Below are 27,635 nucleotides of genomic sequence, written 5' to 3'. Positions count from 1 at the left end.
ATGAAAGCAGTACCATGGGAGTACGAGGCTGATACCAATACTACTGTGTCGAGCATTGTTGGACCTGGGGGCATGACCCGTAGTGGGCGCATATTCAAAACGGCGCAAGCACCACCAACGTCTAATGAAAACTTGACACAATCTGGTGAACAAGCTGTTATGAGACCGAATAATGAGGCTGAGCCTAAGGATAAAGAAGCTATTAACAAGGACACTGAGGAGTTTCTTGCTTTAATTAAGAAGAGTGACTATAGGGTGGTATATCAGTTGCAACAGACACCATCTAAAATATCACTCTTATCACTACTGATACACTCCGACAGGCACCGAGATGCCTTGATGAAGATTTTGAATGCCGCCCATGTAACTAAGGACATCACGGTCAATCAATTTGATGGGATGGTGGCTAATCTGACTGCTGGGGCATGCTTGGGTTTCAGTGATACTGAGTTGCCTCCACAAGGAAAGACACACAACAAAGCCTTGCATATCTCCATACAATATGGAAAGGCTCATCTAGCTAGAGTTTTGATTGACACAGGTTCATCATTAAATGTGATGCCAAAAGCTACACTTGACAAAATAGCCTTGGAAGGACTTGTGGTTAGGCCAAGTCGTCTGGTGGTTAAGGCTTTCGATGGATCACAGAGTCCGGTGTTTGGAGAAGTGGACCTTCATGTTATAATTGGTCCTCACACCTTCTGCATCAATTTCCAAGTGATGGAAATTGAACCAGCTTATACCTGCCTACTAGGGCGTCCTTGGATTCAAGCAGCTGGGGCAGTCACCTCCACCCTCCATCAGAAATTAAAATTTGTGAATGGGAACTCCATAGTGACCGTCAATGGAGAAGAGGATATATTTGTCAGCAACCTGAATTCATACAGATATATTGAGGCTGGAGAAGGAGCATTGGGTACTGTGTTCCAAGCACTGGAGATTGCAACCGCTGTTACACTACCTGTGGAAAAGGTGAGAAGGGCGGTAACATCATGGAGAGATCTACAAAACACAGATATGAAGGGCTGGGGCAAGCTACCAGAGGTTTTGGAGAAGAAAGATCGCCTAGGGTTAGGATACCAACCAGCAAGGATCACAAGCACTAAGAAGGAGGAACAACAATTTCCCCCAATAATGCAGACTTTTGTGACAGACGGGTATGAACATGTGGCTATGGTGTCCAACAAGGATTCTCAGGAGGGAACGTCCAACTTCATCCGAGAGATCAGACCAGGAGAACAGCTTCAGAATTGGACAAGCCTGGAGATACCGGAGATAGTTTTTATTTCAAAGTAATTTGCTTCTGTGTGTTTTATTTCCCTTTCAAATAAAGAAAAACAATAACGCTCATGCCTCGCTCGGAGCATAGAGTTGGTTTGTAAGGTCCTCATTTATTTTCAAGTTTAAAAGTTTATTAATAAAATTGTCTTTGCATTTGGTATTGAAAACATTGTCTCTTCCCGCATTTATTTCCTTTCCTTTCAAATTGACAAATAAATTTCTTGCACAAAAAGCACGTTCATATCTGCATACTAAAAACAAAACATAAAACGTCTGCAGATCACCCTCTAACACTACCGATAATAATACTGCTGAAACTCTGTACAAACTCGAGGCTCTCGCTAATCAGTATGAAGAAGGGGATGAGGAAGACGATGAACTTCTGGAGGAGTTGTCGAGGTTAATGGATAAGGAATCCAAAAGCATGCTCCCTCCGCAAGAGGCCATTGAAACCATAAATTTGGGTACAGACGAAGAACCCAAGAACATTAAGATTGGGGCAACACTGAACGAGGACGTGAAAGCAACACTAATCAAGCTCCTACACAAGTATGCAGAGATATTTGCTTGGTCATACCGTGACATGCCAGGGCTGGATAGTGATATTGTTGTACATAGGTTACCACTCAAAGAAGGATGCGCACCTGTCAGGCAAAAGCGCAGAAGAGTTCGACCAGATATGGATAGTAAAATCAGGGAAGAAGTGCTCAAACAGTTCGACGCCGGGTTTCTTGCTGTTGTCGACTATCCACCATGGATTGCCAACATAGTGCCAGTTCCTAAGAAAGACGGGAAGGTACGCATGTGTGTGGATTACAGGGATCTAAACAAAGCAAGTCCGAAAGACGATTTTCCACTACCACACATAGATGTCTTGGTGGATAATACAGCACAAGCTTCGGTATTTTCCTTCATGGATGGGTTCTCCGGGTATAACCAAATCAAGATGGCTCCTGAGGATATGGAAAAGACAACCTTCATGACATCCTGGGGCACCTTCTACTACAAAGTAATGCCTTTTGGGTTGCGAAATGCAGGGGCAACATATCAAAGAGCCATGGTCACATTATTCCATGATATGATTCACAAGGAGGTCGAAGTATATGTAGACGATATGATTGCCAAATCTTGCACAGAAGAAGAGCATATCACACACCTACATAAGTTGTTCGAGCGCTTAAAGAAGTTCAAGCTGAGGTTAAACCCAAACAAATGTACATTTGGTGTAAGGTCGGGAAAGCTATTAGGATTCATTGTAAGCCAACGAGGCATAGAGGTTGATCCCGACAAAGTAAAGGCTATACAAGCAATGCCTGTTCCAAAGACAGAAAAAGAGGTGCGGGGTTTCTTGGGTCGATTGAATTACATCTCAAGGTTTATTTCACATCTGACGGCTACGTGTGAGCCTATATTCAAGCTGCTCAGGAAGGATCAACCTATCAAGTGGAATGACGATTGTCGAGTAGCCTTCGAAACTATAAAGAACTACTTACAAGAACCACCGATACTCTTACCTCCCGTGCCAGGAAGACCGTTGATCATGTACCTCACAGTTCACGAAAGATATATGGGGTGTGTACTGGGGCAACAAGATGAAACAGGCAGAAAAGAACACGCTATTTATTACCTTAGTAAGAAATTCACGGATTGCGAATCTCGGTATTCACCATTGGAAAAGACATGTTGTGCCCTAGCATGGGCCTCCAAACGTCTAAGGCAATATATGCTGAACCATTCCACATGGCTGATAGCGAGGATGGATCCTTTGAAATACGTGTTCGAAAAACAAGCCCTCACAGGGAGAATTGCAAGATGGCATACAATATGTCACTCAAAAGGCGACATACAATATGTCACTCAAAAGGCGATAAAAGGGAGTGTACTGGCAGAACATCTAGCTCACCAACCCATCGAAGAATATCAGTCTATGAAGTTCGACTTCCCCGGTGAGGACATTATGCTAGTAAGAGACTACGAAATACCAAGACCCGACGAAGGACCCGAACCAGGCTTGGTATGGACACTTACATTCGATGGAGCCTCCAATGCATACGGACACGGTATAGGGGCAGTCTTGACATCTCCTGACAATCGTCACTTACCTTTTACTGCAAGAATGTGCTTTGACTGCACCAACAACATTGCAAAATACGAAGCATGCATATTGGGGGTAGAAGCCGCAATAGACCTGAGGATTGAACTACTCGAGGTATACGGGGATTCAGCACTGGTAATCCACCAGGTCAACAAAGAATGGGATACTCGAGATTCAAAGCTAATCTCATATCGAGACCTTATACTGGAGTTAACGACTGAGTTTGAGACAATCACTTTTACCCATATCCCAAGGGAAGAAAATCAAATGGCTGACGCATTAGCGACACTTTCCTCTATGTTCAAAGTGACCTGGCCAAACCACGAACCACGGATAACGGTTAGACACTTTGATGAGCCTGCTTATTGTCTCACAATCGAGGAGCAGTCTGACAACAAACCATGGTACCACGATATCAAAAGGTACTTGGAGAAACAAGAATACCCGGAGAACGCCTCTACGATTGATAAAAAGACACTAAGGAGATTGGCAGCTAAGTTCTTCCTAAGTGGAAATATCCTATACAAACGGAATTACGACTCGGTGTTACTAAGGTGTGTGAATAAAAACGAGGCCAAGGATATTATCCGGGAAGTACAGGAAGGAACTTTCGGAACTCATGCAAACGGACACTTAATGGCTAGAAAAATACTACGAGCGGGGTATTACTGGTCAACGATGGAAGCTGACTGTTTCCAGTATGCAAGAAAATGTCACAAGTGCCAGATTTACGCTGACAAAGTACATGTACCGCCAAGTCCGTTGAACGTTCTGAGTTCGCCGTGGCGGTTTGCAATGTGGGGGATTGATATGATAGGGATGATCGAACCGAAAGCTTCAAATGGACACCGATTCATATTGGTTGCCATAGACTATTTCACCAAATTGGTCAAAGCCGCCTCTTACACCAACGTGACGAGACAAGTAGTCACCCGGTTTATCAAACATAATATCATATGTCGGTATGGGGTTCCAAACACGATTATCACCGATAATGGGTCGAATCTAAACAACAACATGATGAGGGAGCTGTGCGAGGAGTTCAAAATTGAACACCACCATTCTTCGCCATACAAGCCTAAAATGAACAGCGTTGTCGAAGCTGCAAATAAAAATATCAAAAAGATAATACAAAAGATGGTGAAAACATACAAGGATTGGCACGAAATGCTTCCCTTCGCCCTACACGGTTACAGAACCTCGGTGCGCACATCCACAGGGGCAACCCCATTCTCCCTGGTTTACGGTATGGAAGCAGTCCTCCCCATCGAAGTGGAGATTCCGTCATTGAGAGTCATAGCTGACACAAAGTTAGAAGAATCGGAATGGGTAAAAACCCGTTTCGACCATCTTAATCTCATTGAAGAAAAGCGACTGAGGGCTTTGTGTCACGGGCAACTCTATCAGAAAAGGATGAAAAAGGCGTTCGATAAAAAGGTCCGTCCTCGAACTTACAAAGATGGTGATATTGTTCTCAAGAAAATACTATTACCTCGACTTGACGCCCGTGGAAAATGGACACCCAACTACGAAGGTCCATATATTGTAAAAACGGTGTTCTCAGGAGGGGCATTAGTTCTCAATACAATGGATGGGGATGAGCTACCGCACCCAATCAACTCTGATGCGGTCAAGAAGTATTATGCCTAGCAAAAGCAGGATTACTGGACATAAGCCGAAGGCAAACTACGAAGGATAAGGGTTCGTGCAATCATCTACTTCTAAGGTCAAAGGATTACTGGGACCCTCGATAACAAAAGGAGCAACGACAGTATTATATCATTTCTATTTGTCATTTTCTTTTCTCAATTTTCCTGTACACTCGCCAATTCAAAGCAATATCAATAAAAATTCCCTTTTCTTGCATGCTACGCTTTCTTTCTCATTTCAATACCATTTGCAAAGGATAAATTATTTTCATAAGCTTTAACTGGGATTTAATCTGAGAAACTTACAAACTTTCAACACAAAAACAATAGGATAAAACTACAAAATCTTCGGAAGGCTGCATACGCCCTACACCGCGATCACTCTGATCTGATATAACTCTTTCACAAAGGATAATATCAGTAGGTCATTCAAATACAATCCGAGCTAGGATTCACCAACACTTCAAAAGGGGCTAAACAGAGACAATGGATGATAAGGAGATAAGACGTCGGAATTATCATACATGTTCATTTGCATACATGCAACATTTACGTGTGTAAACATTCATACATATACATTATACAAACAACAGGGGCATACGCACAATGCATAAGCATGATGCATACGCACTTACAAAACAAACTTCCACGCAGGTAAACTTGCCCGAACCAGGGTAAGCGATCCAATGGTGCAGGTAAGTTTGCTATAAGCATAGCAAATAATCCTTTGGCGCAGGTGAATTTGCTCGAACAAGGACAAAGGATCCTAATGGTGCAGGTGAATTTGTCCGAACAAGGACAAAGGATCCTAATGGTGCAGGTAAATTTGCGATAACCCTCGCAAAGGACCCTATTGGTGCAGGTAAGTTTGCTATAAGCATAGCAAATGATCCCTTGGTGCAGGTGAATTTTTCCGAACAAGGACAAAGGATCCTAATGGTGCAGGCAAATTTGCGATAACCCTCGCAAAAGACTCTATGTGTACAGGGAAATTCGCTATGAGCATAGCAAATGATCCCTTGGTGCAGGTGAATTTGTCAGAACAAGGATAAAAGATCTTAATGGTGCAGTTGAAACTTGTCCGAACCAGGACCGATGATCCGAACGGTGCAGACAAGCTCGTCAGAGCTATGACAAGTAATCCTATTGGTGCAGGTGAACTTGCTAGAACTATAGCAAGTGATCCTTTGGGGCCCACAAATTACGAAAGTTTGCTATCATTGGTAGCAAGAGGATCATACAACTAACCACAAGTCCTTGCTATGTAAGACTCAGGCTTTAGCAGGACGATCCTCTCTCACACTCAAGCACGGGATAAATTTAGGGGTCTTCCATTATTTAATAACTCTTTGATCCGAACAACGTGAGACCTACGTATTCTCTCGCCATTCGATCCAAGGTAATTAAATAGGGACAGTTGTCATACCCCAATATTTGCCTCTCACACTTCACTCACAATGAGTCAATGCTCAAGGGTTACATTAAGGAGTTCTCTCACACAAGGTTCCTTTGAAACTAGGGTTTGGGTACTCTCCCAAGGAAATGGGATAAGTGAAGCCCAATGAAGTCTCCCCATGGTTCATCATGCTCTAAGGTACTCACATAACAAAGTGCAAGATTCAATTCCAAAGCTTTGCTCACTCAATGGTCCAGATGATCCACGGTCAATTGGTTTGACCTAAAAGTCAACCATAGTCAAGGCACAACCTAAGGCTCTCAATTTTGGATCAACATCAAGTAAATTAAAGTATATCCATCGTTTGATCAAATATTGATTATGATTCCATTAATAGAAACCCAGAAATGAACAAGTGCAAAAAGGTTCAAATTAGGGTTTCTTTAGGAGAAAGTCAACCAAACTTTGACTGGGCATAACTTTCACATGGAACATAAAAAATTCCCCACTCAAAGCCTATTTTGAAGGAAATTGGATTCTCTACAATTTTGTCTCTCACAAGCCAAGGCTAGAAATGCTTCATTTGAGAGGTACAATGCAAAAGATTACAGGTCCTCTTCAAAAGCAGTTTTTTGTCAAAGAGGATATGGTTAAGATAAAAGCTCCAAATGAAAGATATGTTCCAAAGTGGCTTATAGAGTACCTCTTGAGGTTTCCAAAAAGTCTTAGAACTCCCTCATAGCTAAAAAATTGAGTGAGATACGCTTGATCAAAGTTGAGCAATTTTTGGAGGCAAAATGTGAAATAAGAAGGTTCAAATTGGAAAATTTTGCAAATGGGCCTATGGTGTTATGATTGAATCTTGATCCACAAGCCATTAGTGTTATCCAAACCATGTGCCACGAACTTTAGATGTTTTCTTGATTTTATATGATTTTTTATTTCATTTAAAATGATTTAAAAATAACTTAATTGCAAGAAAATCAAATATTATATTAGAGGATTCATATTGGCCTATTCCAATCTGTATTTATTGCATATTTTCAACAGAAATTCGTGCTAGCAAGATTAGTAAAGAGGGAATCAAATTTTTGGCCAAAATAGAAAGATTATATTAAAAAATAAAATCAATTTTTACAAACTTGGTAAGATTGGATTCAAGGACCTTGGGCTTTGTTTCTTTGACCTAATCTTGTTCCTCTATAAGTATGCAACACAGAGCAATGGATTAGGGGTTCGAAAAATCTGGAGAGAGGAGCATATTCGAGAGCAAAAAGTCTTAAAAAAATTCAAGATCGGTTTTGAATATTGAAGGCGTTTCAAAGGATTCTGAGGATTGACACACGTCCATTGGTATTTATTGAAGTTGTTTGGATACTCACACGACACCAACAACCCCAGATTAATCTCCATTTAGCCAAGGTAAGTTATTCTAAAACTTGAATCGATGGCCATGATTGATGCATCTCCATGTTAATTTGTTTGCGTATTATGGTTTGCTTGTGTGTGCTGAACGTGTATGTGCTTTTAATTGAAATTCTGGGCAGTATATGCATAATCGGCCATTGAAGGCCGAGTAAGGTTTCTAAGGTTCGAATTAGGGGTTTTTGGTAGAGATAAAATTAGGGTGAATTAAGAACGTAATTAAGATCGTGTGGCCGAGACGAAAAGAATAAGATGGTTGCGCCATGTTTATATACTTGAATATGTTAATCGCTATTTTCCAGGTTTGTTCGCTACGAAAAGAATCGTAGCAGATTCGTAGCAGATATTTGCAGGTTTTGTGGTTTTTTTGGGGAAGACGATGATGTGGTATCACGTTATTGGGTTGTTTAAACTGCGCGCGCGTTTTCCATTGTCTGTTTCATGTTTTTTATATATTATAACGAGCGCGTATCTCAAACGATTGAGTAATTTGGTTGGGTTGGTTAAAGGGCGCGTATGGGAGTGGAGGGTCACAGGTTCGAGCCCTCCATCCAACAATTTTTTATGGAAAGCTTTATTTCTTGATTCAGTCCGCGTACAGTCATTGGGCTTACCATGCGCTTCCAGATCTGGGCCCTAGGATATCCACCCTTTAGATCTAACACACCCAGAACTTGTCCCCATACTATAGACCCTCAAACCAATCACACGGAATCATAACCCTAATGAATTAAATAAACATTATTTAACTTATTTTGTTTTTAATTAAACCTTTTAATATATTTGTTAATAATTATTTTCATAAATAAAATTAATATGTGATATTTATATTAAAAATTCTAATTTGTTGTTCGTTCCGATTAAATCAATTAATCGCTAGGCTCAATAATGATTTTATATTAAAATACTATTTAATTAAAATATAACTAATTGTTATTTAGTTAAATGGTTTCAACCATTCTCATTGGTTGCGATGATTAACTTATTAATCTCCCCATTTCAAATTCCTTATTCCTTTTAATCGAATTAATCGATTACGAGGGGTAATGATATAAACTAAACTATAAAATTATTAAAAAATACTATAATTCATTATTAGTGATAATCGAATCAATCGATTAAAATTGGTAATGATACAAATTTCAAATCTTTCAACTATGGTGATCGAATCTATTGATCATTGCGGTTAATAGTACAAAATTAAACCAGGGTTGTACGCCCAAACCCTAAAACACTTTTCAAATCCTTTCAAAACTACAAATTATCAAACTGCGATAGGTTACTCAAAAAGCCTCTAAAAAACCATCTCAAATCAAAACTCAACCCTAAGGGCGTACAACCCTCCCCGAACTACGTAGACTCTGATTCTCCCTAAAGAGGTACGTAGGCACTTGGCAACAAGGTGAGTCCCCTTCCTCTAATTTCTAATCACGTTATTATAATTAACCCTGTCTGTTACCTTTCTTTATAAACTTTGCCATAAACCCTTATCTTTGCAATGTTAGCCTTTAGGAAAGGGTTGAGGGTGCCTAATACCTTCCCTCAACCTGATTATAATAACTGACCCCGAATCTTTAAAAACTGCGTAGGGTTTCCTATTCGCCCTTCAGAATAGGTGGCGACTCTAAACCTTCATTTTTAGGGCAGGTTGCTACACCCGTCAATCACTATACACCAATGTGATCGCTACAATGTACAAAACGCCATCAAGACTACATGAGCTCACCGGGCGAAAGCCTAGTGATATTTTCTACATGACATCACTAGAGGTTAGTTACCTGAGAGGTGCATCCTATATGGTACCACTACCTCACCATACCAAGCACACATATGTTTACCTTCTAGAGGAACACCATAGAAGACCCTCTTAGCGCATCACAATGGTAGCTCAGGTGCGTAAGACATACCCAGAACTCAGCAAGGCATCCCAGATCACGCAGCAAGGCACAAACTAAAGATCACATAGCAAAAGTCGTAGTCTTAAGCGATTTACCCTCTATTAGCCAGACCTACTCCTATTCAAGCATATACACACATCATCGAGATCACATAGCACGGTATAGGCCATCACACATGAAATCACATCCGAATGTTCAACCGCAACAAATGGGAAACAATGCACAATTATACATAACATTACATGTGATTCATAACCCATCAACATGCATAACAATGTCATAAACATAAAATAATCATGCATTTAATCATCATAGAAACATATATTTAAACAAAAAGTTCCATGATATTCTCATCTCAAAACAAGAGGCATTCAGTTCCCGATTCGGAACGAAAATGCACTCATAACGGAAAAGTATAAATTCTGCATCAGGCCGGTTCGCTACAGCGAACTTCTGTTCGCTATATCGAACCCATACAGAAGCCAAACTTTCTTCAACAAAGGTAAGTTCGCTACAGAGAACTGCCAGCGAAGCCCCGATTCACTACAACAAGTAGTAGCGAGCTCTAGCAAATAAATCAAATCAACTTCCAGACTTATTCGCTACCCGTTCGCTACAGCGAACCATTCGCTACAAAAAACCAAAGTTTGCTACAGCAAACTCTGTTACGCCCAGAAAATTCAGAAACGCATTGGGGTTCCCAAGCCCCAAATTTTCGCATGCATCAATTTACCCTTCAACTAAGTGGTAATTACAACCTTGCCACTTAGTTCAATCCCAACTAATCCTTTGGATTTCTCTTCTAATCCCTTATACTCATTCTTAATATATATAGTTATACATGCTATTTCTTTAATTGAAATAATACCAATGCGCCCTCTAGTTACCATTTAACCGATTGAATTAATGATAGTTTCTGGTGTCAAAAGATTGGGGTATTACATTATCCCCCCCTTAAATAGAACTCGCCCTCGATACCATCATCAAGAAAACAAGTTCCTGGTGTCTTCTTCCAACACGGGGATGAAATGCCCTTACATTCCTCCTTTATGTAACCTCACACTTGTCTAAATATCGTTCCCCTTTGAGGAAACATAATCCGCCAAACACTTGGGTTCCATCGTTCATGAACAGAAACTCTAATCCTCATGTAACATATCTCTCCAGATATTTCGTCTTGATATACTTGGGAAATATCCCTCCAAGATCCTAGACATTCGTTTCTCTACACTAGATTCCCATAACTCTAGAAACCCTAGCCTCTACTCATGTCGGATATCCACCCTTCAATCTCTGATGTGCTCACCCTTGCTTAACACACGTTACCGATTCACTTAGCTCCTTGGATTACTTCCCATTCAATAATTTATGCCACAATGTTTCTTCTGCAACGACACTTCAAATTACTCTTCACCCGAGAGCCCATACAATGTCTCTTAGATGATTTCCAGATTCATTGGTCTTAACTCCCAATCCTCTAATGCCAAAGATGGGTTGCTCCAAGTTTTCCTTTGCCTATGCGGCTAAGGTTTCTTACTTTGATCCCTTCTTCGGTCTTATACCTAACAACCGTCGTTGCAAGCCACAAAGGTGTAACATTCTGTAACCAGAGTGTTGTATTCAACAACTTCACACAAGGTTTCGCCCATAAAGGTGAACTCCAACAATTATCCTGTAACCACGATACAAATCTTCATACATGCTCATAAATGCACAAAACATAACCGCGAAAGACCCACACCAAAAGAGATCCTTCACTTGTATTTCAGAATTCCAGCGGTCACGATACTCTGTCTAACACTCAATGCTTATAAGCTCAACCAGTGGTCTAAAAACATCCGATCACATGTCAACCTCAAAGTCCCTTCTAAGTTGGCCCACTAAAAACACCTCTTGGGGTTATGGCAAACTCTCAGGAGAGACTAAGACGAACTAAATAGTACTTTGATGAGTTCTCTTAGGAAGATACTTCCATCCCAACACAAAACCTACCAGTAGTCCGTCCATTCTTATCCCAGACTTATCTGGTCCTCCCTTCATCCGTTGTGCTACTCTGATATCGACCAATCACACACTTCTTGAAGTCCTTTGAGTTATATAACATCCACAGTACACTTAGTCCCATTACTACACAACAATTCCTCATCTACAGATGTCCAATCACAACAGGTGCCAAAACTTCACATACACCCATCACCAACTACTCCTCGAGGTTGAGTACTCCCCAATCCAGGTCACTACTTACCCTATTATACCAAATTATGTCCAATCAACATAACTTGGTCCCACGTTATGGTTATAGAGCATCTAAATCCAAATATTTAACAAGAAGAAGTTTTTTTTCCTTACCGACTTCTACATCATAAAATTGTTATGACATCTCCCCTAATAACTCATGCTGCTTAACCGGTACAACGAACCCTTCACAATCGCATTGCAACTCATAATAACTCTGTTAGTTCTGCATAGCTTCTGACCAACCATACGACTCCACCCTCTTAGGGTGATAACACCTCTGATAACTCATGTGACCTACTGATGTAACAATCCTCTCATAGTTACACTCCGTTCACACAATCACTTATTGCCCTATTCATCTCTAGATCTGACACTAAGCTAACTACCTCGGATGCATTCCTAAATGCACATCTTGCGACAGATGAAGTGTAGCTATAATGCAAGAGATCACACTTTGCACATTTAACGTCTTCTCTCACGAACTTCTCAACACTTCTCAAAACCAAAGCGTCTCTACTGCACCAAGATTGGCATTCTTCCTCTCAAAGTATCTACAGACACTCTCCCAGATACGTTCCACATCGAGCTAACCAAGGTACACTCCGCTTATTCTATCACTGGTCACCAATGTCAAAGAATATCCACTCAATGTTCTGGCCAGAATATCATGATCACACATGAGTCCCACTTTAGACATATGTGTACAACTGCCAACTTAACACTTCACAAAACAAGGACGTCTGCAATAGTATAATCTGATACTAATTCACGCGATCATGATCACTAAGAGTCTCTATAAGCATAGTATCAGATATTGATCCATCTTACCATCGTCTGTCTAGTTATCCCTCTACTATCGAGCGCGCCATATAGATCCCTTTTCCCACATATCTTATGAGAGACTGGATTTGCGCCTCACGAGTACCTAATCAGAATTCTACCTTGAGCTTTAGATCACATTTGTCCCACACATGTGGGAAAAGGATGACTCACACATCTTGTTTACGATAGCGATACTGTGACATTATACCTGTCTGGTAGTACCAACATGGTGGTCCAACTCCGAGGCCATGTATCTAGGTAACCTACCTTTGTAGCGTATAACGATCTCCACGCGTATCCTATAGTCATAACCGACAGGTGTCTGAACAGGTCTCCAATGAGTCGTGCTTCACAATTCCTTCCAATCACACTCCTCAAGATGCTAATACCTTAAGATTCCTGCTCATCAAGGTTTACTTACTTAGAAGGAAATAAGCCAGACACGAAGAGTTAAGATTCCAGCTCGGATTATTATGCCATGCACGCACTCACTTGTCCCACGCATGCATAAGAGATTATAAGGATAATCCAGTTCGAATAGGAATACAATGGTTCCCAACAACCACCACAATCATGATCATCCCACTGATACTTCAGATAGATGCTAGTTCTTACTCACTTGAACGCCCAACGCCAAGCGTAGTTCTACGGCTTCACTCGGGTTTAGATGAACTACAACTAGCAAGGAAATTAGGCTAATGCATTCCACTCTTCTATATCATTTCATATTTCATCTAGCGTAGTGCTAGAATTTAAGTACAAAATGATAAGAACGGAAATACATGTCCTCTTCTACCGATCAGGTATCCAAGTTTCGCCCCATTGCAAGTTACCACATCTGAACACTCTACCAACCCATAGTTAAGGTAATTACCCCCACTTAGGATACACCAAGTTGATTTGGAGTCTATCTCATTGTTTATCCCATTACTATCCAAGCTGGCGTAATCAGAAAGGTCTGACTTCTCTGTCCACACTCCCAAAAGTCCTTCCGTCCCATCTGTCCTCTAGTCATATTCACCAGTGGTACCATCATTAGGTAACAAATCCTAATATCTTTGAACTCAACGCCTTATGAAAACTCCCTTTCCTACATTCCTGCTTAGCCGCTTCATAGATTTCCTATACTGTTACAGGGACTTAAGGAAATTCCACCTTATCCCGTCTAAACTTTGGAATTCCAATTGTCTTTAGTCTTACTATAATAGTTGATTGTCTCTATCTTGCATCATACTCTCCCCTTATGTATGACATTCCAAATATTCCATCTACTTACATTGTAACACCCCAAATCTACCCTGCAATTATAAGCGAAAATCAGAGTGCATTTAAAAATCTTCATCAAACAATGGGATGTCACAATTCTACTTAACCCAAACAAACATACTCATATTTCATTCAACAAAGATACATAGCATTCAGGAATAAAACTTTATCCAACAAATTCCAATTTCATCTTATAAACATCTTTCAATTCAACTTAACATAATTATCATCATAGAATACAACAATTAAACAATAGTGACTAATCCCCCCGAGTGCTACGTATCAGAGCAATGGACACCAACTCGACTTGCCATAAAGCAACATAAAGACTTCTCATAAATAACCTCGAACATCCACGGCTAATCTTGAGTACCTTCCCATTTCCCATGGTAGGGGAAATACTAGCAAAGGGGTGAGATATCTTACAATATAAATTAATGCATGATAAATAATATAGGAGATATAGATCATACATAATTTCACCACTTCGCATCACATAACATCTCACAAACAATTTCATCGCAAAACAACTTATCAATATTATACAACTTTCAAAACGGAAAAAATGTCATTAGTCAATTAAGATAACATATTCAAATTCACAATTATACTATCATTACGTCACGACAACATATCATCGTCTCAACAACACAAACACAATTCAAATGCAATTCAAATGCGACTGGACTTATGAAAATGCACGTGGAACCATTTGGAGTGAAACTCCCATCTCAGTCATTGCCATTGGGCCATAGTCGTTGCCATTTTCAGGCTAATAGTCGTTGCCATCTTTCAGGCTAATAGTCGTTGCCATTCTCAGACTAAAAGACACTTATTCAATGAATGCGATACAATGAGACACATCCATAAAACACACATTCACCATGTACGACAACATCGTTTAAATCACCATCGAACATTATTAATATAATGTCGAACTTCAACAACAACAAAATCATCGTTATTCATAAGAATGCATCACTTCACAATCAAGTCACTACGTTGCACACATCATACAACAATACTTCACTTCACAATACGTCACAAATACAACTTATCAACATTTACCGTAGGGTCTACAACAACAACGAAAAATTCATCATGTTACGGCAACAACAACAATTCAACATATTACAACAATTAGCATATAATCATTCACACTCATCATGAATATCATATCACATATCATGCCAATAATATTATTATCAATCAACACCAATTCACATATTACATAAATACGATTCAAGTAACATGTTGTTCACTCACATATAAATCATATTCATAGTATTAACCAATTCAACATCTCATTATACATGTAGTAAATAATTGCTAATACATTTGAGCACATCCTCATCAATTCATTACGGTATACAATATTAATCAATTGCAACATACCATATCAACACATGTTATTCACATTTCATCAAGCCATAACACCTATTCACATACATACATGTTATTAAAACATACACATCATAATTAAGTCATCAAGTAATCATTCTTCACAAGAACATTCAAATAGTACATACTCATTCACACACATCATGAATATTACACCACATAACATGCCATCGCAATGTTATTCACAAATTATCAAACATATACTTAATTACATGCTAACCACATCATAATTAATTCATCATATGCTAAACATTTCACTTATATCATATATATAATTTCATTATCTTCCCAATGCTTCGAACGACGCATAAAACGGAGTTACGGATCAAAAGTTACATCATTTCAAAGTTTGGAAAATTTTACATACAGCAGAGTCCGCTCAGCAGACCACCAGCGGGACTAGGCAGAAGCGAACTTTGCTGAGCTCCTCTTAGTGGACCACCAACGCCCTTCAAGCGGGCTAGTGCTCCGCTTAGCGGACGCGCGATTATGCATTAAAATAAAAGAGCAAACAGACTTGCATAAACCCACTTCTACCACCCCAAACCCTTCTCAAATAGCAATTTGAAGCATATAACAATACCACCTAACATCATTCATCACTAATAATCATTCCAAACATATTTTCAACCACAAATCAATGGAATCTAGCATAAACCCTAACATTACAAAACTATGAAATTGAATGATTAAAGGTTGAACACCAGTCACAATATCATTTACTCATCTAAACCTCTAATAATACATCAAATTTCCAGCAACCATTTATCAATTTCACATTCATCAACATTGCAACACATTCATGGATTTCAATTATGAAATCTAATCTTTACCATTCCCAACATCATGCCAACCCTTAGAGAGTAAGAACCCCACCCTTACCTTATCAAAAGCTTCATCTTCACCAATGAAGTCATTCCTCTGTTCATGCCATAGCTTTCTTCTTTCTTCCGTTCTTTCTCTCCTTTCTCTTCTTTTTTCCACAAAATAAGTTATGAGACCAAACCTCTAAAACCTTAACTCTTACTACTCATTCTCATTAATGGGCTCAACCCATAACCCATTCATTGTGTTATATTCATTCCACTTAGGCCCAATTCATAATATATTCTTTAATTACTTAATTACTCAGGTCTACGAGTAGATTGGAATTGCATTGGGTAGGTTTTAAGTGAGGAGTTGTAAACGGGGGAGTTTAACTCCGAATTAATTCTGATTATATTGGATTCCCTCCCTGGCTTGGTAGCCCCAAGAGTAGGTTGTTTGAACCGAACTGGGTAAACAATTCTCTGTGTTCCTATTGTTTTTATGCGCTTCTGTTTTAACGTTTTGTGTTGTATAATCGTGGATGTCATAACATCCAGTTAGACATCCAGCACGAGTTACTAGAATTTTCAAGGACCATCCAAAAGTGTCGGCAATATCTCAACCGTTTAAACAACCAAAAATTATAACATACTGAAAATTTAGTTAATTTGAAATTTCCGGTATACCAGAAATTTGAAAATTCAGGTATACCGGAAATTTCAAATTAACTAAATCTCCGATATGTTGTATTAGAAATTTCAAATTAATTGAGTTTTCGGTATTTTGTATCGAAAATTTTGAAGTGCATACTAAAAATTTGCTTCGAAAATTCTTTGTTTCTCACATTTTTTCAACAAGAATAAAATTGAATTAAATAAAAATAGAAGGTGGCAAGTATAAATAGAGGGTGACAAGTAGATTTATCGTATTTGTTCCTTTTGGCAAATAATTATAGAGAAGTCATTTTGACACCTATGAGTAAACATTATAAGTGGACCCATAAAAAAAAGAAGGATAAGGAAATTTCTTGAGAGTTGTGCTATCTTAAACACCAAATTCAATTACACAGTATTTTCCAAACAATTTTGTTGTGACACAGAAATTAATGCAGGAGAATAATTATTAAAGGAAACCAAAGAAAAGTCTAACCATATGTACATACGGTGTAATTGTAACTACAGAAATGATAAGCATACACTAAAAACTACACCAACACCGTATATACATACGGTTTCATGCACCTTTGCTTTTTTTTAATAATTTTTTCTTGTCTTGATATTTGTGTCCAAGCTAAAATGGTTTGAGAAATATATGGTGTAAATACGGTGTAAAGCTTTTTCAGTGTAAGCATAGCAAACCTGTTGTAACTAAACCTAGACTTTCTCAAATTTCTTATCCCGTGTATCTGAGTGCATAGAAATTGAGGGCTGCTATCTTGACACTAAAAACCATACACAAATACTTACACCACATGAAATACAACATAATATGTCTCTGTGTGCATGTGTTAGAAAAGTGGAAAATAATTATTAAACATTCTAAAGAAACAAATACGTAGTGATTATTAAAATAGATGAGGATTTTACTCTATCTGTTGATCAATGATCTGATGATATAATTGTCAAGAATATGTTTATATCTGTTGACCCTTATCAGATTAACCGCATGAAGCCCTTCAGTCCTTCTCAAAATTCTATTACTGCCACAACTAAAATTATTCCAGGCCATGTAATATTTTATATTTTGTTATACAACTGTATGGAAAAATGTATTATGTTGTTATAAGCTGACTCTTCAATTTCCAGGCTATTATTGCTCCTGTTATTGGAAAAGTTGTGGCTTCTGGAAATCCTAAGTTTCAGAAAGATGATTTGGTTATGGGATCATTCACTTGGGCTCAGTATAGTGTGGTTAAGGAACAAAGCATAACCAATAAAATAGATTCCACTGAATTTCCACTCACCTATTATCTTGGAGTTCTAGGTAGGTATGTTTCTTTATTAGAGGTAATTTTACTTGACACACTCTTGGCCACTAAATGGTGAAAAATAGAGTTAATTGGTTTGAGCATGTAGAGAGAAGATCCGTAAATCCTGTTGTAAAAAGAGTAGATCAGATGAAAAAAAATGTCAAACAACCAGAAGTAGAAGACCACTAATAAAAACTATTACGTTGATATTAAAAAATTGGTTAGAAACATAGTCCTAAATAAAACATTATAGCGTTATTTGATCTATGTTGCCAATATCACTTAATAACAAAAGACTTGGTTGATGTTGTTATATACTTAAATCAATTTGAACATCCATAAATATGAAATTGGAAGGATTACAAGTTTTTTTCTTCTTTATTTTAGGTTGCAGTGGATTGTCGGAAAAAAAATTTAAATAACCATGTTTAATAAAAAAATTACCAAAAAAACCATGTTTTCGGGGTATTTACCAAAATGTCTAGGTTTGGGACCCCAAATAAGTGGATGCGCCAAATGAAATGGCGCATGTGTGCATTATACGCCAAACCATTTGGCGCAATTGATGAAATTTTAGGGCAAAAGCATGTTAGCCAAACCAATTGGCGCATGCATGTAGTAATCAACACATAGGCGCCATTCCATTTGGCTCCTATGTGTTGGGCCTTTTTTTTCAAAATTAATCCGTTTCGGGTATTTTCGGGCATAGTTTTTGATTCCGGTGTTATATTTTCGTAAAAGCGTGTGATAAACCGAGTTCATAAAATTCTTAGTAACCTTAAATAATGTTTGCGTTGTCAATTGCGATATCTTACTAAAGCACATTTTATTGATGAAAGACTTAGGAAAGGTTACAATAGGTGGTAAAGAAATTGATACATTGTCGAAAAAAAATACAAAGTAGATTAAACTTGCGACGAGGTCGAGCCACGATTAGGGCATCTTTTTCTATTGTGCCCCACTTGACGACAAATGCTGCATTTTCTTTCCATTTTGTCGTGGACGTCCATTTCGGTTCTAATCCGCGTACTATTGGGGCGACCCTTTTTCTTTCGCCGCATTGCATCATTATGCCAAACTACCTCCCCATCATACTCAGGCCAGTAATCCTCCTTGGCTACCACGGGAAACGCAGCACTGTAAACTCGGAGCAATGTCTGAGCCTTGTAAATTGGAGACAGTAGTGATTTTGCGTCACGGTGCGCAAATGCACATGCAGCTATGACATGTGAGCAAGGCATAGGAAAAGCTTGAAACCTTCCACAGTCGCACCAAATCTTTGTCTAGCAGAACCCTATATTGTTGTCTTGGAAAACCCTCATTGTGGTCAATAGTTTCGCGCACACTGAACGTGCGGTTGAATCGGTTGAAATAAGTTACTTGATGAGTGTTTGCTTTTGCCGATTGCTGTTGCATAAATTTCATGCAAATATAACTTAACAGTTGACCAGATTGTCTAACATCACCCCACTTCCTGCCTCTCGTTGAGAATTGCGAAACCATCCTAAAGTAGGTTGCCTCCACTAGTGATGTGATAGGAAGGTTACAAATGCCTTTGAAAACTCCATTCATGGATTCCGCCAGATTTGTCGTCATATGGCCCCATATTTGTCGTCATATGGCCCCATCGCACGCCTTTGTCATAAGCCATTGTCCATTTCTCCCTAGAAAGGTTATCTATCCAACTTCCTACATTTGGATTTGTCAGTACAATCTCACTCCGATAATGCTGGAATGTGGGTTGGGTTAATGCATAACCAGCATTGACCAGGGCCTTCCTGAGATGTCTGTCCTTGATCTCCCGCATGAAGTTCTGGGCGATGTGGCGAATACAGTAGACGTGTTTTGATGGTGGGTCATGTCATCCGTTTGCTGGATTATTATAAGCACTCTCAATGGAAGCGTGCCTATCAGAGATTAAACAGATTTCAGGCTGAGGAGTAACATGTTCTCGGAGGTTCCTTAGAAAGAAACTCCAAGCCACGGCAATTTCACCTTCAACAATTGCGAACGCTACTGGAAATATGTTGTCGTTCCCGTCCTGTGCAACCGCCATAAGCATGGTTCCTTTGTATTTTCCGTATAACCATGTTCCATCAATTTGAAGTATGAGTTTACAATGTGCAAACCCTCGTACGCAAGGATTGAACGCCCAAAAAAACCGATGGAATATTCCGTTTCCTTGGATAGGGTTTCCATCCGGGGCATGCGCGGGCAGTGTCTCTAGAATAGTAACAGTGCCAGGTGCGTAACTTTGTAGCGCAGTAAGGTAGCGGGGAAGAATTTTGTATGACTCCTCCCAGTTGCCGTAAACTATCTCAATTGCCTTTGTTTTTGCATCCCACGCCTTTCTGTAAGATGGAGTGTAGTTGAAGGCTGTAACGATATACGAGATGATATTTTTGACTTTCAAAGACGGATCAGAGCTTATGAGAGGCAAGATCTCCTGAAAGATAAGATCGCCATTGAGTTTCGTATTATCCTGGGAAGTGTTATGGTTGACACATGTGTGTTATTGCGTAATCGACCCTATTTTCCATGCATTACTTCTCTTCCTATAAGAAGCCAACTGCCTGAAGCCACACTCTGGATTTTTACAAGTGATTACATACCATTCCAGGTTTGAACGATCTACTTCAAAATCTAAGTTGTGCGCCATGTGCCATTTTTTTATTGTTCTAAGACATGCCTCCTTAGAAGGAAACTTGTCTCCTTCCTTTAACTCATCATCATTTTGGATGTACGGTGTGAAGAAGATGTCGGATGATGGTTCGTCACCTTGCAGGTTCAAGTTACTCATATGTGTTGGAGGTGCGTACACATGAGCTGGAGGCACCAACATGTGTTGCTCGTCCTCAGATTCCTCGTTGACCATGTCGTCCAATTCAGTTTCCATATCTTCTTCTTCCTCGTCTATGACATCAACCTCTTCTTGCTCGTTGACTGCTGGGTCTATAACTTGCGACTGGACAACATGAGTTTCTTGTGTCTCAACCGGTATAGTAACGTACAGCTCGATGGAATCCAAGCCAGAGTATTCGTGGGTAGCAAACATATCTTGGAGGTCTTCGTCAATTGCAATCTCCATCTCATAAAACTTGACGGTGTTGTTGTCATTGAAAGAGGGACATTGGTAAAAAATGTTTGCAATATGACCCAGTGCAATCTTAGCGTGTAGTCGCTGAATGAAGGATGTAAAGGTGGCTCTTTTGCTTAGCAAATATTTCACAACTTGAGTGTTTCTCATCACAAAACCGGCTATTTCATGTGAGTAACTCTCACCGTTTAGATGGGCATGTACAAGGTATTGGGGCGATGAAGCCATTTTTTTGGGTTAGTGTTTGGGTGTTGTAATATCAGGTCAGAGTAGGCAATATTGTTTGTGTTGTAATGTTTAGAAAATATTGGTTGTCTTATATAGGGTAATGCTTACAGCTTTGCATTGACTCAAGACAGACGCACGTTGATCTAGGTCTATCACAAGATTCCAACATGACGAGACTAGACAAACGCACGCTGATCTAGGTCTGTCCCAAGATTCCAACATGACGCGACTAGACAGACGCACGCTGATCTAGGTCTGTCACAAGATTCCAACATGACGAGACTAGACAGACGCACACTGATCTATGTCTGTCACAGGATTCCAAATTGATGAGACTAGAGAGACGCACGCTGATCCATGTCTATCACAGGATTCCAAATTGAATGTAAAAGACAGACGCACACTGATCTAGGTCTGTCACAAGATTTTAACAAAAGATTATAAACTTTCACTTTGAAGAGAAAAAACTGAAATATATATAAAAAATGTATATAATTACATATATATATATATATATATATATATATATATATAACGATATATTATATGTTAATTAAAGAATAATCATATTTTAAAATTATGTTCATTTTTTATTTGTTTGAAATTATAAATATTATATATTTTTTAGTTATTATTCAATTATAAAATGTATCTTAAAATATGTCTGTTAGCTTAATTAATGTTCAGACAACCACAACTAACACAACAACCACATTAATTTTAATTAAATGATCCGGCATTTGCAACACAAAACAACTGGTAGAACACGATTTTACATTGCAAAAAAGAAAATAACACAAAACAACTGGTAGTACACGAAATTACATTGCAACAAATAAAACAACACATAGTGTAAACTACTCAAGTATCACTGCAAGAACAAGTGGATTTTCAACGCCTCGATTAACTTCTCCACTGTGTGTCCATAACATTAGATCCACGTCCACATCGTCTTTCACACGATCCCAATAATACATGTAGGTGCCTTCTAGGTTATTATCCGTCAACGTAATGTATGGACAATGATAATCTATCTGTTTAACTTTCCTGGTTGGACCATCCAGTTGACGAAACCCAGTGTTGATGGCTCTAACAATTCTCTTGAAATCCCAATGCGGGTTCAAGCAAAACCGCATGTGACTACCTTCCTCAAAAAAGACTACAGCCCAAACTGAATTCGTTTTTAAGTGTTTGCAGTAATAAAAAAAAAGAGTTAATACTTCAACTCCACACACACACCTCTATTTATAGAAGAGAGGACCACTTGTAAAAACTTTTTTTTAGCGGGTAAATATGGCGAGAAAGATTTTTTTTTTAATTATTTATAATTTAAATACTTATTGGCAACTTTGTAACGAAAAAATATCATTTCATTGAAATATGCTAAGAGCATTTGATTGAACGGTAAAGAAGTTGCAGAAATGATAAAGAAACTGCGGCATCTAGGAAATTACAACGGTTAAAACAATGTCTTCTCTGTCCTCCATCATCCGAGTGCATTGGATGTCGTCTTTCATAGTCTCCCACCAACGCTGTCTTTCAAGAAAAATACCACCCCTTGTTCTAAGCCTCTTTATAGATCTGATTTCTTCGCCGGGACTGTACTTCCCGTCCAAAAACCTCAGGATGGTTCTCTTAAGTTGGTCCATGGAATGGATATTCCAAAACATGACCTGCATGGGAGGTTTGACGGGAGAGAAAATGACGTACCCGTTCCTTCGACGATACTCCGGTTGATAGTCGAACCGCCTCACAGGTGGTGGAGGCTCAGAGCTCCGGTGCATGCTATATGGTCTTATTCGAGATCTCATTTTTTCGTGTGTGTAGTCTTATCCACACAAGAAACCCTAATTTATAGAGGGACGGACGCCTGGCTTATGGTCTATAGAACAACTAGGGTTTCCACTACAAGACAAAACAGAAACCCTAATTTTAAAAAAAATTAGGGTTTATACTAATGCGCCAAATGGAATGGCGCATATGCTATTTTCCTTACCTAGAAGGCGCCAAATGGATTGGCGCATTAGTTGAAAATTTGAAAGAATATGCCATTTCATTTGGCGCATATGTATGGTACATGTGGTCCCCACCTGGTCCCCACATGGTCCCCACCTGTTAACGTCTTAATAATTTCAGTCTTTCGCATGCGTCCGAAACGATTCCTGCAACCTCGCATGCGTTTGAAACGATTCCTGAAAAGATTCATGAAACGATTTCTCCTAATATTGCATGCATGCAACCCTATCTGGACCTAGTTCTGCTCTGCATGCATGTAACCATGTCCTGTCATCGAAAGTTATGTTGCATGCATGCCAACCACTTCTGCACAAGCAACACCTAGCAACTTTGAATGTGTTGACATGTCCAGCATGCAGCTTGTTACCGTTTAAGCCTCATCACTATATATACTACCTAGGCCTCTGCAGATTTCTCACCACCTTCACTCATCTACTCTCACAAAAATCATTTTGCTTTCAAATTCCAGATTTCCAGTGTTCAACCATGTCTCTCTTAACTATGGGTGATACGCACCGAGGAATCCCCGAGAATATCGCATCCTATGTAAGTATTTTACTATGACAAAATAACTCAATACTTATGCATACATAATTATTTTTAGGACGCTTCCCGTTACCGGACTCGTAGTCACTCGATCATCGCTCCGGACGACCGCATAACACCCTACTTGGAAGTTGCTGGTTTCGGACCGATTAGCACCATCGCTGAGGCTTCCATTGATCACAAATTTGTTCTGGCCTTGTTAGAACGCTGGAGGCTAGAGACACACACTTTCCATCTTCCAACAGAGGAGTGCACCATCACCTTGGAGGATGTTCATATGTTACTAGGCCTTCCAGTTGACGGTAAGGCAATTAATGGCTGTGTAATGCAGGAAATTTCCCTATGCTTTCAGGCATTGGGCATAGACTTGATAGAGGGACAAGTTGGTGCTAGGGGACAAGGTATTAACCTTAAGAGGTTAAGGAAATATTATGATAATTTTCGGTTGGATGATGCGTCTCCCCAAGAGACCATACTTCAGAAAAACCAGGTGCTACCTTATCTTGCTAATTGGAAACGTTTTGTTTCCAGATAGTACTGGTAACACTATTAATTTTATGTATCTTCGTTTATTAATGGATTTTACTAGAGTTGGTCTATATTGTTGGGGGTCTGCAGTGCTGGCTACGGTGTACCAATCCCTGTGCAGGAACGTAAGATACGATTCTTGCACATTCTATGGATGCACTCTGTTGGTGCAGATGTGGGGGTGGTGGAGGATGCCTATAATGGCCCCGATTATCAAAGCTAGTTGGACCTTTCCGTATGCAATGAGGTAAGTTTTTAATATACCATATTTTTCATGCAGAATTAGTGGATTATGATTTACTCTAACTAAAACATTTAATTTGCGTTTTAGATTTTGCGTGAAAAAAATGGACTTCACAAAAAATCCGCGGTCAAATATCACAATGTACCGCCAGCTGATTGATCACTTAGGACCCGAACAAGTATTATCTCTAATCTTTTGCTCTTTTATAAGTGTATTTTTTATAAATATTTGCCCTAAATAATGTATAACTCTTATGCATGCAATTTATATGGAGACCGTATCTCAATTGCGACCATGAGCCTAGAGCTGCAGATGCATCCATCTTGACTACAACATGTTTCCTGATCCGATACAACATCATCGAAATGCATCATAGTGACCGGGTCAAGCTACAGTTCAGAATGCGTCAAGGTATACCCGACCCTCAAGTTGACTTGGGAGAGTGGCACCTCAAACGAGTCAACCATCAGTGGAATCACCAAAACTGGAAGGATTACGCACCTGAATGGCGCCAGATGTGGAAGGACCGTCGCCAATTTGTCCTCAACTTCCCCGTGAGTGATAATGATATGAAACCGTCCGCCGAGTACATGAGTTCGTACCGTACGGTTACCACCCCTAACTTTTTTATTGCAGATCCATTCTACTTAATAGACCCCCGTGCTCACAACTACATCCTACCCCAACATCAACCTGAAGAGGAATAACAACAACAACAACAACGACAACAACAACGGCAACAACAACAACTACAACAACGAAAATTACAGCAGCAACAACAACAACGAGAACAAGAACAAATTCAGTACACCAACCAATAACAAAATTTGTTCCTTACTCCGTCCCGTTCTGCCCACAACTACCGGCAACCAAATTTGTTCCAATCACTGTCTCAACCTTTCCAAGAAGCTGAAGACCAACACCATTCCGCTAGCCAATATCATACCCAATCACAACCACTTGGATTTGTAGCATACGCAGGGTCCACAAGGTTGTTCGGCCAAAACATTACGCCTGGTTCGTCAAGCCTACATCTAAGTCCCGACGATGGTCCTCATGATGAATCCTCTCACCGTGGCACCCCTTCTGGCTATGCAACACCGTCGAACCAATTTGGCTTTTATCAAGGTATTTCTAGTGCTGCTGGGTACTACCAAGATGAAGTCGTGCCCCTACCCACTCCCCCACCAAAATTTAACACTTATGAGGGCTTGGGTAACCGACTTTACAACATTCGGTATTCGGAAAATTATGGTGGCGTGGACGAATTCATAGACAGCAACCAACAGAACAATCCACTTCCAGGCCCAGTTACACAGACCCAACTAGAAGCACGAAGGGATATGGGTGGTGTTAGACTTCGCGGCGGCATCAACGAACGTGCTAGACGTCCGATAACAAGACCTTCGTGCGGAAGAGATGGTTATCTTGGCGATGGACGCCATTAGGCATTTTGTTATGTTTTCTTTAATCAATTGTTGTCGATGTATTGTTTCTCTTAAATTAATGAAATTTGCTGTTTCCGATTATTATATATATCCCTGTTGTTTCGATTTCGAATGACCGATGTCAATCTAGGGTTTTCTAAATGTAATTATAAAAACTGTAAAAAAATGGACTAATGCGCCATTCCATTTGGCGCCAACACTTAGAAAATTAGGGTTAGCCAAATGGTTTGGCGCATGCACCCTTTTTCAATACTTATGCGCCATTTCATTTGGCGCATCCACTTATCTGGGGTCCCAAACCTAGACATTTTGGTAAATACCCCGAAAACATGGTTTTTTTTGTAATTGTTTTATTAAACCTGGTTATTTAAATTTTTTTCTGGATTGTCTGCATATGTAGGTCTTTTCCTAGTGTGCAAACTCCAAAAAGGAGAAAATGTATTTGTTTCGGCAGCGTTTGGATTAGTTGGAAATTTGGTAGGACAATATGCAAAACTATTTTGTTGCTACGTTGTTGACAGTGCTGGGAGCCATAAGAAGGTGAGGTTTAGTATTATAGTTTCAGTGTATTTCTAATATGTGATTAAGTTGAAACCCTTGAATGATTTATCTCAGATTGCACTACTCAAAGAAACATTAGGATTCGACGATGCATTCAACTACAAGGAAGAAAAATATCTAAACTCTACTCTCAAAAGGTTTGTTAATTACTGATAGAAGATAAAATCTAAAGTATAATAGTCTTTTCAAACTAAAAAAAGTGATTTTACAGGTACTTTCCTGATGAAATTGATGTATATTTTGACAATGTTAGAGGGAAAATGCTAGAAGCAGCAATTGCTAAGATGAAAGCATTTGGTGGAGTGGCTGTTTTTTGTGTAATCTCTGAGTACACTGATGCTGGAAAGAGAGCTTCACCAAATATGATGGATGTTGTGTACAAGAGAATCACCATTAGAGGATTTTTATGTAGTGACTTTATGGATGTTTTTGCAGATTTTTAGACTGAAACATTTGATTACCTTCGTGCTGGTAAGTTGCAGGTGATTGAAGAGATGTCATTGGGAGTGGAAAGCATCCCTTCTGGTTTTATTGAACTCTTCAATGGAGATAACATTGGAAAGAGAATTATAAAATTAGAAGATTAATAAATGAGTGAATGGGAGATGAGAGATTTCAATTTCAAGAAATTACAGTGATGTTTAGATTGTATAATATTTATTTATAATTGTATAACATTTGATTTCCTAAAGAATGAACACATTGTGTCTTCATTGTCAA

The 27,635-nt window shown here is 39.2% G+C and overlaps 1 pseudogene; it reads left to right on the top strand.

Annotated features, from left to right (window-relative positions):
* LOC131624219 (2-alkenal reductase (NADP(+)-dependent)-like) lies at positions 1-27,635 on the top strand (annotated as a pseudogene).

This window comes from Vicia villosa, unplaced genomic scaffold (genome assembly GCF_029867415.1).
Source record: "Vicia villosa cultivar HV-30 ecotype Madison, WI unplaced genomic scaffold, Vvil1.0 ctg.000108F_1_1, whole genome shotgun sequence".
Lineage (NCBI taxonomy): Eukaryota > Viridiplantae > Streptophyta > Magnoliopsida > Fabales > Fabaceae > Vicia > Vicia villosa.
Note: the sequence above shows the minus strand (reverse complement) of the source record. Positions and strands in the feature narration are given on the sequence as shown.